This window comes from Anguilla anguilla, chromosome 14, assembly GCF_013347855.1.
Source record: "Anguilla anguilla isolate fAngAng1 chromosome 14, fAngAng1.pri, whole genome shotgun sequence".
In the NCBI taxonomy this organism is placed as follows: Eukaryota; Metazoa; Chordata; class Actinopteri; order Anguilliformes; family Anguillidae; genus Anguilla; species Anguilla anguilla.
Window position 1 is genome coordinate 15,454 of NC_049214.1, and position 12,356 is coordinate 27,809.

Genomic DNA, 12,356 nt, shown 5'->3' on the forward strand with positions numbered 1-12,356 from the left:
TCAAAAATATATATTACATGTGATCATTAAGTCCATTTAGACTGTTCTTATAATAGTAAAACATATTTGAGTCATGTAATGAGCAATTCTTGTTTTTTAATCATTTATATAAAATAGCAAGTGCAAGTGTAACCCAGGGTTCCAAGACACATACTGAATAGATAGTGAAACAAAGAAAAATAGTAAATAACTAGTAGCAAGTAAATAAGTAAATTATAATTCAAAATGGAGACAAAAGAAAAAGACTTTTAATAAGGAAAAATACACTTTCTTTATGTGCAGAAAGATAAGTTGATAGAAGGATTAGACAACCAATGCGGATAATGATACTTGTTGTACATTTGTTGATTGGTCATGTCAGATGACAAGCCCGCCCTAACTTCCTCTGGTCAAGATGGCTTGAGCGACAGCAGACATGCGAAAATTTCTCTGAACAGATTAAGCTAATTCGAAGTGAATTACAAGTGAATTTAGGATACAATTGCAGATATTTTATTGAGGAGTGACAGTAACTTGAAAAGAAACAGATTTATAAAGAAATAACGAAGATTTGCAACGTTCTTCTATCGCCCTGTGTGACGACCGCGTGAAAGAAAATTTTCTGCATTCGCCATTAAGATCGTTGAAAACCGAACTTTGTACAACTTTGAAAATATTCCTTGGTGAGTCCGCATTCTAAGACTATCTATCTTATTTCACTGCCGTAGTATCAGTTAGCTTGGGTGTCTTCAGAAACGAAAATGTTAAACGTAGTCGTAATAAAAAAAGATCCGAAAATGACGGTTGCTAAGTAGCTAGCTTCATGTGATTTAAAGCTCTGGTAGTAGCAGCTAGCTAACTTGGCTAGCTATAGCAACTCGCGGCTAAACCGGCAAATGTGTATAATTGATGTGTGGGGTGTAGGCCGGGCTAACAGCAGGGCTGTTTCCTGCTTTGTGACTGGAGGTAGACGAACCAGGCAGTTCGCCACATAGCAAGCTGAAAATATATTGAAGCGGGGACAATGTGATGTAACGTTAGCTAGAAGAAGGACATTTGAAAATTCTCCGGTTGTGTTCTGAAAGTGTATCTCCTGTGTAATCGCATATCGCAGCCACATGGGCGTACTCTTTGTTAAATGTTATTTAAAACCAGGGGTCCTCAATCTTTTCCAGAAAGGGCCGGTGTGCGTGCAGGCTTTTGTTCCAACCAAGCAGTAACACACCTGATTCCACTAATCAACCACAAGAATCTCTGCTAAGAATTTTGATTAGTGGAATCAGGTGTGTAACCGCTTGGTTGGAATGAAAGCCTGCATGTTGTGGTACCTTTTATTAGAAAGCTAACGTAACTAGCTAGCTAGTTAGTGCTGCGAGGAAACGTCAGTGGGTGAGTTTGGAAGCACTGCAAGATATGAGTAGTGAATTGAGTGAGCTAATGGTGGCTAATTCTACTTCCAGTTAATCAGAATCTAGATATGCTGACAGAATGAGAACAGATTGACAATTGATATAAGCTTTATCCAAGTTTATTTCACAGAGTAAATGGAAGGTTACAAGTGTTATACAATTTAGATGTTCACAGTGTATACTATGTCTTAATCTGAATGTACAGACTACTGATGAGTCTTTGGCTTTGTGTTGCAAGGCCGGGTTTTTTTTTTGTTGGATTTGAACTGCTGTGCTGGATCCTGGATTCGTCTGCCCTGCTTGCCTTCCCTGGAGAGCTACAGCGGCGCGCGGACTGGCGAGCCACCCATGTGATCGACCTGAAATCTTAAAGAGAAGGAAAGAGTTCAATTGTGCTTTCTAAGATGGTGGTAGGACAAGAGTTTGAATTCTACAAACTGGAACTCAGCAACAAGTGGTCCAACAACCACACGGACTAAACTGATTTGCACAGATAGTGTTTTAGAAAAGTGTTTTGGTGTTATAGTGTGATAAGTTACCTTTGCATAGGTACTTTCAGTAGTACTACATAAGGGTCTTGGTTTCAAAATAAAAGTCCTAAAATCTAATTAGACAAATCATACTAGAACCAAATAACTAATAATAGGGATTAACTGAAACACATCAAAGAAATACTAAAAGTATGGTTAAGGTATAAAGATAGGAAAAATAGTCAAATTAGTGGAACCAGAGAAAATATAAATACAGACACAAAGTAAAAGGGCTTGGGACCAACTTGTATTTTTTTCCTTTCCCCATTTTGTAGATATGTGTACTGTTGTTGTTTAATGCTTTCTACTTTGTAATAAAAACAAAGGGTACAGAGAACCAAAAAGGGAAAATTTAAATTTAAAAGAAAAAAAATCATTCTCTTACCTTTGAAATATAGATCCTGCTTCCGTGTGCTTCATTCTTGATGTGCAAACCGCCTCTCTCACGCGAATCGAATCTGTTGTCTTCTGATCTGGTCCATACTTACCTGATTTTATCCATTCTAGTAACGGTGTTAATATTGAAGCACTTGTTACAGAGGAGAACCCCCTTACACAAGCAATTTGCTTGTCACTCAGACCATGTATCGAAGTTTAGTGCCATATTTTCAGTTAAAAATTTTTATTTTTCTCCAATTTAAATGTCATAAAGTAAACACAAATGTTACATTCATGGAATGGAGAACTTAAAAAGCTGAAATACAAATGAAATTATAAATAATATAACGGTAATAGTGGTCACCCCATATCATGTCATTGGTGTTGCTGCCTCACAACTTTTATTTTGAAAAAAATGAAATGACTTTTATAAGTAATTTTTGGTTCAAGAGGTCATTGGAAGAAGTGTGATCAACATATGCACATGGTGAGTCTGCTGTCTCTCTTCATTTGTTATAAATTTGATGATTTATGTGTTAATTCTACATGAGGCTTTTAAATATGTCATTGGTGTTAGTCATTTCATAGGAAGGGGAATTAGAAATATATAATTTAATCCATTTCTATTATCTATTTGAATGATTTTAATATGATTGAAGACATGTGGTTTGAGGTACTGCGGTGTCCATTTTGTAAAAAACCATTTGTTCGACAAATTGTCATTGGTGTTACCGTCATTGGTGTTACTACTCCTCCTGGTAACACCAATGACAATCAGTAACATCAATGACATTCTTGTGTAAATGAGCTTTTATAAAAGCTTCAACATAAGTGTTTAAAGCAAAATAGCACATTGTTTCTTTTTCATAACTTCCTATTATTATTATTTTTGTCAGGTATGGCGAAATTGAGTGCAGCTGAGAAGCAGAGGTTTTATAGACAGCGCAGGGATGCTGACCCTACACATAGAGCAGAGTATTTAGTGAAAAGGCAACAGGGTTATGCTAATGATATAGCAACAGGAAAAAGACAGAACATAAATGATCTCAGTGAAAGGGCAAAGAGAGGTCAGCGCAAGGCATGGCGAGTCAACCAGGCAAGACACAGGCAACACATGAGAGCAGGAGAGACAGTCTTGACCCCCCCCATCATCTCCAGGGAGTTAACCCAGCATCTCAAGGTAGAACTGAAGATATTGGGTCTCATTCACTATTATTGTAAAGTGGTTTGCATGTGCAGGTCATTTTCAATTAGCATAATACACGCTCCAGAAAAGCCCATATAAGGGCTTCTTGCTTAACCAAGATTCAAAATCAAAAGATAAACCAAAATAAACAATTGAATATCTTTGCATATACACCGTTAGTGAATGAAACCCATTATGTATATAGGAAATTACAAGCGTATTCAAACAAACCTGGAATTCAGATATCAGGACTGAAATATGTCACAGTACAAGGATTTATTTAAGCATAGTATGCATAGTACACAGTGTAGCTTTGAATAAAAAAAAATAAGCTGCAAGCTGCAATAATGTGGCCAAGCAGCTTATTATCATTATTATTATTATTATTATTATTATTATAATAATAAAGCTCTACACTGTGTAGTTTGGGGATTAACTGCCATGATTATGAACTTTGTATATCTATATTAAAGATATTGCTTTAATAAATACAGTGCTCCCTGACTACATTACATTACATTACATTACATTACAGGCATTTGGCAGACGCTCTTATCCAGAGCGACGTACAACAAAGTGTATAACCATAACCAGGAACAAGTATGACGAAACCCCTAGAGAGAAGTACCGGTCCAAGTACAGGGAACAACCGCATAGTTCAACTTGGACCCTGATGGTTAAACTGATTAACACTAACAACGAGAACGGCAACAACGCAATCTATGGAAAAATAAAAATAAATAAAAATACAAGTAGTCGTTAAGACGGGCGCATCAACTAAGTCACCTATGAAACAGCTGCCTAGTTACAACCCTAAGTTTAGTCATTTACAGGGGGGAAGGGAGGGATGGGGAGAGGTGCAGCCTGAAGAGGTGGGTCTTCAGTCGTCGTTTGAAATGGGTCACAGTCTCAGCTGTTCTGACCTCCACAGGGAGGTCATTCCACCATCGTGGGGCCAGAACAGACAGGATACGTGTTCTGGAAGTGCAGGTGCGAAGAGGGGGAGGTGCTAGGCGTCCTGAGGTAGCAGAACGGAGGGATCTGGCTGGCATGTAGGGTTTGAATATCTTCTGAAGGTATGCTGGGGCTGATCCCTTGACTGCCTGGTATGCTAGGACCAATGTTTTGAATTTGATGCCAGCTATAACAGGCAGCCAGTGGAGGGTAGTGAGCAGGGGAGTTACGCTGGAGTGTCTGGGGAGGTTGAAGACCAGACGAGCCGCAGCATTCTGAATGAGCTGCAGGGGTCTGGTGGCAGATGCCGGTAGTCCAGCCAGAAGAGAGTTGCAGTAGTCCAGGCGGGATAGAACCATTGCTTGGACCAGGAGCTGGGTTGAGTAGGTGGTGAGAAAGGGGCGGATTCTGCAGATGTTGTATAGGAAAAATCTGCATGCCCGGGTTACTGCTGCAATGTTCTTGGAGAGGGACAGCCTGTTGTCCATCATCACTCCGAGATTCTTGGCGCAGGGTGATGATGTCACTACGGTGTCCCCTAAGGAAATGGAAAAGTCGAGGAGGGGAGAGGTTGGAGCAGGAATAAAGATTAGCTCCGTCTTTCCCGGGTTGAGCTTCAGGTGGTGATTGTCCATCCAGCTCTGTATGTCCCTCAGGCAAGCGGAGATGCGGGCAGGGACCTGTGTGTCCGATGGGGAGAAGGAGAGAAAGAGTTGCGTGTCGTCGGCATAGGAATGATAGGACAAGCCATGGGCAGATATTACAGGGCCAAGGGATCTGGTGTACATGGAGAAGAGAAGGGAACCAAGGACTGAGCCCTGGGGAACTCCGGTGGTGAGGGGACGGGGTGGTGATACCTTACCCGCCCAGGCAACCTGGAAGGAGTGGTCAGAGAGGTAGGACTCAATCCAGTCAAGGACTGTGCCGCGGATCCCTGTTGCTGCCAGGGAGGACAGGAGGGTAGAGTGGTCCACAGTGTCAAATGCAGCGGAGAGGTCTAGAAGAATCAGGACAGAAGAGAGGGAGGCTGCTCGTGCGGCATGGAGTGACTCACTGACCCAGAGGAGTGCAGTCTCGGTCGAGTGGCCAGGCCTGAAGCCAGACTGGTGGGGATCAAGCAGGTTGTTCTCAGAGAAGAAAGCAGAGAGCTGGCTAGATGCAGCATGTTCAAGTGTTTTGGATAGGAAAGGGAGGAGAGATACCGGGCGGTAGTTCTGAATGACTGAAGGATCTAGTGTGGGTTTCTTCAGCAGCGGGGTGATGTGGGCCTTCTTGAAGGATGAGGGGAAACATCCAGAAGATAGGGATGAGTTCACGAGGGAGGCCACAAAAGGGAGGATGTCTGGTGTGATTGCTTGAAGGAGAGATGAGGGGATGGGGTCGAGGGCGCAGGTGGTAGGGCGGTGGGTGAGCAGAAGCTGGGAGACTTCAGTGTCTGAGAGGAGAGAAAATGTGGAGAAACGGGGCGGAGGACGCAGAGGGGGTGAGGGGGCAGAGGACGCAGAGGGGGCAAAGGAGCTGCGGATGTCTGCAATCTTTTCCTCAAAGAATGCTGCAAAGTCATCTGCAGTGAAGGAAGACTGGGGTGGAGGAGGTGGCACGCTGAGGAGAGAAGAGAAAATAGAGTTCTCTTCTTTTGTCACTGCCGCTAAGGCAAAATTCTACCAAACCAAAATTCATAACTCCATTTCTAACCCTCGTCAACTCTTCTCTGTCAGGAGAGACTGATAGGCTCAGAGGTCAGATGGGTCCCTGGATTTGGCCCACTTCCTCTCAGCAGCGCGGAGGCTGGCCCTGGAGGTGCGTAGGATGTCAGACATCCATGGACTGGGAGGGGATGAACGTGCTGGCCTAGGGACGAAGGGGCATAGGGAGTCGAGTGTTGAGGAGAGAGATGACGTCAGGGTGGAGGATGCAGAGTTAGTGGGGAGCTTGGAAAATGATTGAAGAGGGGGGAGGGAAGCAGTCACTCTGGGAGCAAGAGAAGAGGCTGATAGGGAGCGCAGGTTACGGCGGACAGTGACAGTGGGGATGGGAGGGGGAGAGGGAGGGTGTGGGGAGAGGGGGAGGGAGAAGGAGATGAAATGATGCTCAGACGTATGCAGGGGGGTAACCGTAAGATTGGAGCTGGAGCAGGTCCTCAGGAAGATCAGGTCTAGGAGGTTGCCTGCCTTGTGGGTTGGAGGAGAGTGTTGTAGGGAGAGGTCAAAGGAGTGAAGTAGTGCTAGGAAGGCAGCAGACTGGGAGGCTTCTAGGTGGATGACTATACCAAGTCATTGGTCTTATAATGTGTCACTGGTGTTACTGCATGTTTGTTTGCTGATTTGATATTAAAGGGGCCGTTTTTGACTTTATAATAATTTTGTGTTTGTTGATTGTTGCTTTATTTATGAGTTGGCATTTTAAGGATAGTATCATTCCATTTTGAGACTGTCCTTCGGTTATTGTTGATATTATAGCAAAAACCTGATGGCGTAAATGAAAACATGTCACAATATAACTTTACACATACCTGATTGAAATAAATAAATAAATGATAAAACATTTTTCTTTAAATTATTATCAACCTACTATGTCTTTGAGTATATGTGCAGATTGAATAGAGAAATACTATTCTGATAAGCTTTTAATGTTGTTTTTGGTATGAGTAATACCAATGACAAAAAGATGGCACAAGCATTCTTTGAGTCAATGTATAAAAATAATTAAAATACATTAAGCTTTCATTTTTGTGGATTGTTAAAGGCAAGAGGTTAATTCATATTGTACAATAAGTTTTGATTAAGTAAAATTAAATGCATTTCAAGACATGTTGCAATTCCAAATGCCACCGTTTCTGTAGAATGACCCAGTTAGCATAGCCTCACAGTCACAAATAATATTGTGGCGATCCTGACAAAGACTAAGCTAGCTAGCTAGCTAGCTAGCGGGGCTGCAAAGCAATGTGGGGGGGGGGGGGGGGTTTGCATGAAATGTATATTATTGTTGTAAATAGCCAAACTGTTTGCATGTAGGCCTACATAGCGCTGCTTAACTGTAAATAGCCTGTGGGATTTTGTACAGTAGTCTTGTGAATAATCATGTTCAAACGCACTTATGTATACCCTTATGTATAAACTGCTAAACAGCACACATTCATCAGGCAATACACATTCACACAACGACAGTCATAATCCACAACCGTTTCTTACGGGGACACATTTCTCACTTCCATAATAAAACTCTTTGCAAAAACACATGATATCTCATAAAAAACACGTTCTCAACATTCAAAAATGCCAAGTTACTCAAAACTACTGATATCACAATGACGCCATGTTACAGTACTACAAACAATATAGGCTACCTTGCCTCACACAAATGACATAACATGTATTTCAAAGTATTTCAATTTTTTCCTAGTCAATTGGCCCTGTGTTTTGTAATCTTACCGTTTCACAATGTCATGCAAACTTTGTAAACCCTAACCCAGCGCACCTGCAGTTCATGAAACATTCCACAGGGTGGCAGCAGAGGACCACTTACAAATGCATTGTTCCCATGTGATGACCGTTTGGCCATTTAGAGTGTAATAAGCCAGCGTACCTGCAGTTCATAAAACATTCCACAGGGTGGCAGCAGAGGACCACTTACAAATGCATTGTTCCCATGCGATGACCGTTTGGCCGTCTAGAGTGCAATAAGCCAGCTTACCTGCAGTTCATAAAACATTCCACAGGGTGGCAGCAGAGGACCACTTATAAATTAATCGTTCCCATATCAAGAACGTACGGCCATGTAGAGTATGGCATGAAATGACACGTCTTTTCTATTGTAAGGAATCCATATTAACACAGCGATCGTCAGCCAAATGGCTGATATAACTACATCGATGGATCGCTACAACTTGTTCCCACTTGCATTGAAAGATAGAAATCTACATTAACAACGTGCTCCACAAACGTTCGACATAGGCCATAGCTAGCGTCGCAGCTAAGCGAAGTGCAATATTTGTAGTTAGCATAGCCTCACAGTCACAAATAATATTGTGGCGATCCTGACAAAGACTAAGCAAGCTAGCTAGCTAGCTAGCGGGGCTGCAAAGCAATGTGGGGGGGGGGTTGCATGAAATGTATATTATTGTTGTAAATAGCCAAACTGTTTGCATGTAGGCCTACATAGCGCTGCTTAACTGTAAATAGCCTGTGGGATTTTGTACAGTAGTCTTGTAAATAATCATGTTCAAACGCACTTATGTATACCCAACTTTAGCATGAATGAGTGTCTCTGTCAGCTTGCTGGCTAGCACCGAAGCACCAAGCCGTTACCCTCAGTTCACCTGCTATTCTGTTGCAGTGAGTCACGTTGTTACAAAACACAGGGCCAAGTGACTTGAAAGAATTCAGGAAATATTGGGTAGCATTGCTTTCAAATACATCTTATGTATACAAACAGTGGCTGTCACAAAGCGTCTAAACGCAACAGAAACGCAGGTCAAATATGTTGTACTCACGGATTTGCCGGCCATCCAACGAGCCTTGATAGAGAAAACAATCAGCAAGCCCGTAGAATTAAAGCTTCCTAGGTCGCAATTTCTGTAGCCTGTTGTCCTGCTCCGTTGTCTGTTATTTCCTGGAGATGCACTTTCAGTCTTCCTAAGGTTTATAAGCCATTTTCATAGGCTTATCTGCAGGTGGGAATCCTCTTCGCTGTTTTGCTAAGCTACAACCGGAAAACTTGATTGTGGAGAATAGGAGCAGACGCATATGTCCCAGCAGGCTTTGCATATGAGGAAATAACAACAGTGTGAGAGAAATTAGGGCGAAATGATCAAATTGCGTAGTTGAAACAATATGTTTTCAGCAGGATGGGTATGTAGGTGAAGGTTGACATGATCACGGAGCATAGTGCCAAGTTAATGGAGTAGGCCTAATCTAACCATGAGCGAGCTTTTAATCCTTATCGAGCGGTATATATAACAGTCGCTATTGTCTCCAGTTGTTAAGTGGAAGGTTAAGTAACAAGAGAGATGTGTTTTTCTCATGTTCAGCACTAGTAGCTATACTTTTGGGTGAAACTTGATTTTAAATGTAATGTTTTAATGGGGAGTTGCAGAACGTACAGATAGATAGAGAACAGGGCGAGGTGACATAAATATAGAAACGTGGCGTTTGCCGATAAGGTTTTGTACGGTAGCCAAGTGAAGAAATGTAGTTAGTAGAAATGGCAGAGTGGTGAACTGGTAACTTTTTAATAAAAGGAATACGTTTGCCGTCATGAAATGCATATGGGTGGCCGTGAGTGAGTTTTGCTAAATCAAATATAAGCGTAAGAAAACCTTAGTGTAAAAGAGGAAATTATCTGCCTGAGTGCGAGGCGGGATTCAATCCTTCAACCGGAGGTTCACCAGACTGTCACTTTCTTATTTCAGCACCATGACATAGCTATGCAATGCGTCAAATATCATTAGCAAACCTGTCCGTGGTATTAAAGAACAACACAGGCCGGCCGGTAAGCGCACAAGAACTCCCGTTCAATCCACATGCCTTTGCAATATTGTAGCCGGTTAATAAGTCAACGCAATAAACATATCGTCTGCACGTCTCGCGTTCGCTGGGAAGTATGGCAAACACCTCATAGACACACAATAAACACGGATCTAGACTATGTCTATTATGGATCTATTTCAAATTACAACGACCCTACCTTATCTACCGTACCTCAGCAAGATGGCTGGGGGGGGACTACCCCAGCTTGTTCTGAGCGAGGGGCAGGAATACACTCAAAGTGTATTCCTGCCTCTAACTCACAACCGTGGCCGATTTAGTATCTCCGATTAACCTGTATGCATGTCTTTGGGATTGGGGAAACCTAGGTGGACACGGGGAGAACATGCAAACTCCGCACAGAGCCGAGATTCGATATCACGACCTTCATACTGTGAGGCGACAGCGCTACCCACTGAGCCACCGTGCCACCGATTACAATGCTTGCTTGGTAAACTATCAAGGATGATCAACGATGACGTGCCCTTAGCCTCATAGCTCCAGGCTAGCTCCCGTAATTAGTACTGCTCGGTTGTTCCCCGTTTAGCAATGGCGACCTTCTACACCCGCTGTCAATAGGAGCTCCCAAAGATAAACATCACTCGCCTTCATAGGATTTTCACAACGACTAAAGACTCAACCGGCAAATTGGAGAAAGGCTATTCATTACATGCCATGTGTATTTTTGCAACTACCAAGGTAAGGAAACAACTCTTAACTGACTCACTAGCTAATGCTAATTAACCTCAAATACTAGCCTCCGTTGTACATGGTCGCTAACATTAACTATCTGTCTAACGTTGGGTAATGCTGTGTGCTTCATCTGCTCTTCATTCTCTACCTACAACATTGTAACATGCTTTCTTAACCGCCGTTATATATCAGCCTTAGCTGTCCTTCAAGTTTTTGCTTAACTACGTAGTCAAAATTCCCTTCCGATATTGCTTGTGTCGACAGTGCTGCCACGGAAACCACGATAGATTTAGCTAGTCTAGCCACATCTATTCAAAATGTAAACGAGTAAGGCGTTCTTCACGGTCGGGAAAAATTTTATGACCACCTTAGTCTTGTTGTTAGCCACTCCTATGCATAACACTTACTAGGTAGCTACCTAACGTTATTTGCTACGCCAAAATTATCATGGATGTGTAAGATGTGTTCACCTAAGTAATACAGACATAACCCTAACGAGACTTTTCATTGCATCTCTTATTTTATTTATTCGGTGTCCAATAAAGACACACTGTCAGGGAGGTCGGCATGAGAGCGTGACAGTCTGTGTACTTTCCAGTAATGCACGCATTCACAAGGAGTCTGTTGCACACAGCTACAATTTCACTCAATCAACATGTCATATGCACCATTTTAAAGAAGAATCTTGCCGCCTAGGAGAACTTCGTCAATGTGGTCCAGGGTGTGCCTGTTGCAAGCTTTATATTGTATTGTAGCTGTCTGTCACAGTTATTGCTTTATAAAATGTCTTGATAATCAGAATGATTGTTAACAGCCTGATTGTTGACAGGATGCAGGAGAGATGTGACCCCTGAGATCGCAATTTCCACTATCTCTCTCTCTCTCTCTCTCTGCAGCAATCCGCCAGGCCGTCTCCAGATCTCTTGTGGCACGCTACCAGAAATGTGAGCCGCCCTTACATTTACTCATTTTTTTGTCATTCTGTATCTGTCTGTGTTTTTCATGTTCGCTTATGCCCGTGAGAGCTTCAAAGAGAATATTGCTATTGCTCGGCCTTTAAAATACTTCAATATTTTCATGCTGAAGGTTTACACAACAGGCATGGAATGTTGTCTGATACCTCCCTGGTTTGACAGTCAGGAGGTGGGCTTCCCTGGTTACAGAGTCAGGAGATGGGGCTCCCTGGTTAGAGCTGGTTTGCTGACTTGCTCTGGTCTGTTTCCAGATGTGGATGAAGCCTCTAGGAAGTAGATCTGACATCCTGATCCGGTACCGCGGGACCTTGTTGGTGGCCGACTCCCGCCGCTCCTGGTCCGACGAGTTTGCTGGACCCGGAGCTCGCCCTCGCTACCAAAAGTCTTACTGTTAAAAATGTTGTCTTTGCTTTTATATACAATAAAAATGGAAAATGACCTAAATCAGCTTCAGGCTCACTGTTTGTACTGGTCTTTTACTCTGCTTGCTTTTTATTTTCCAACCAGCCTTTTACTAAAGGTAGACTTAACATTCCTGATTTACTTTTCTGTTAGTTTGCTTTATTTTCTCTATGATTGCACCTGCACCTGACGTGTCAGATCTGGGCCCATCCTCAGAGCGCACGTTACTTTGGCAGAAAAAAATTATTTTAATCGTGCTTCGGACTGCTGTAATCAATGTTCTGTCTTTATGAACCTGCAAAGTGCTTCTCTGCTTGTTTCAGTGG

General features: G+C 42.5%; 3 long non-coding RNA genes across 3 annotated transcripts; 2 read left to right on the forward strand and 1 right to left on the reverse strand.

Moving 5' to 3' along the window:
- The first annotated feature begins 266 nt into the window (after positions 1-266).
- Positions 267-2,170, forward strand: LOC118212466. The gene is made up of 2 exons (XR_004762234.1): positions 267-662; positions 1,627-2,170. It is a non-coding gene; the product is annotated as an uncharacterized LOC118212466 (long non-coding RNA).
- LOC118212465 lies at positions 1,492-2,363 on the reverse strand. The gene is made up of 2 exons (XR_004762233.1): positions 2,304-2,363; positions 1,492-1,747 (listed from the first exon to the last, which is right to left on the reverse strand). It is a non-coding gene; the product is annotated as an uncharacterized LOC118212465 (long non-coding RNA).
- Positions 2,364-10,508: 8,145 nt separating this feature from the next.
- Positions 10,509-12,042, forward strand: LOC118213191. Its single transcript, XR_004762359.1, has 3 exons — positions 10,509-10,660; positions 11,551-11,598; positions 11,880-12,042. It is a non-coding gene; the product is annotated as an uncharacterized LOC118213191 (long non-coding RNA).
- The last annotated feature ends 314 nt before the right edge of the window (positions 12,043-12,356 follow it).